Source organism: Myotis yumanensis, unplaced genomic scaffold, assembly GCF_028538775.1.
Source record: "Myotis yumanensis isolate MYYU_CA2020_CCGP unplaced genomic scaffold, mMyoYum1.0.hap1 SCAF_2, whole genome shotgun sequence".
NCBI classification, from domain to species: Eukaryota; Metazoa; Chordata; class Mammalia; order Chiroptera; family Vespertilionidae; genus Myotis; species Myotis yumanensis.
Genome location: NW_027223753.1, coordinates 124,989,752 through 124,991,050, shown reverse-complemented (window position 1 = coordinate 124,991,050; position 1,299 = coordinate 124,989,752). Strand labels below are relative to the sequence as shown.

Below are 1,299 nucleotides of genomic sequence, written 5' to 3'. Positions count from 1 at the left end.
TGCACTGGGTTCCTGGCTCTTCTGTGGCAGGGGACATGCTTCCCTGTGTCCATGTGACTTATGACTATATGGGACTCCTCACATGGACCTAATAGACTTTAAGTAGCTTGGATGCTGAACTACACTTGACTGCAACATGGAACGGAAGCTCTGGAAACCAGCCTGCTTTGGGCTCTCCTGGAACCCCAGCTGCACCTTTTCCAGGACTGGCTTAAGGGGCAGCGGACTGTGGAACCTGAGACAAAGAAGCTTCACTCGCAACCTGCTTTTGCCCCCCTCCCTGCTGCTCCCTGTGAAGGAGCCTGTCTATTTCTCAATCAATTTTGCTTCCACTAACTATTTTTGTCCATGAGCTCATTCTTCGATTTTGTGAGACAATGAACTCAGACCCAAACTCAGCACTTTGGTTTCAATGGTGCATAAGGTTGTGTAGATTTCTTATGATTTGTAGAGTTTTGTTTGTTTGTTTGTTTGTTTCTCTGTTAGTTGATTTTATTCCACATATTTTTTTAGGTTAAAAATGAATGCCCATAGGAGTCTTAGAGGTGTTTTTTTTCCTTGTGCAATCATCCCCCCCCATAAGAATGTAAAGTTTGTATTGCATATGACTTCACAAGATCAGCAATCTATTAAACTGATAAGAACAGATACTACCCTTGATCTTAGCCAAAAGGCCAAGAAGGGATGTGAGCACCAAGCTATTAATGACAGACTGGACCTTTACCTTAGTATTACAAGAAAAATGCGTTTTCACCTTCATTTAATCACAACACTAAATATTAATAAAGTGATAAGGATGTAAATTTCTCTCTCCTAACATATTTTCTTTAAATGAATAGTTGCCCTTGACATGGAAATATACATGGATACCTGGAATATGCTGAGACATTTTCCTTCATAAGTATATAAAATGCCCCTAAACACAATAGTAAATTGCATTTTTACTTCTTTCCCTGTTTTATAACTTCTTTTGTTATGATCATTGCTATCTCTTCACTCTGTAACATTGACTATTTCACTTGACTAATTCTTTTGTTGCAGTTGTATTAACTGCATTTATTTTTAACTTTTTTTAATCTGAGGAAGAAAAATATCATTGTTCTCTTCTCAATCAGTTAATCAGAATGCTTACTAATAAAGAGGTATTTTTAAAAGACTTTATTTCTACAGATTTCTTTTAGCTTTAATGTCAAATACAGTGTATGGAGATTTTTCTTTTTAGTAAAACACATTTTCTTTGTGTATTGTTAAAAGCCATTTTAGCTCACCTTTAAGAAAAAAAAAGTCTTTCTATAACAA

At 36.3% G+C, this 1,299-nt stretch overlaps 1 pseudogene; it reads right to left on the bottom strand.

Annotated features, from left to right (window-relative positions):
• Positions 1 to 579: 579 nt before the first annotated feature.
• On the bottom strand, positions 580 to 686 carry LOC139004784 (U2 spliceosomal RNA; annotated as a pseudogene).
• Positions 687 to 1,299: the final 613 nt, after the last annotated feature.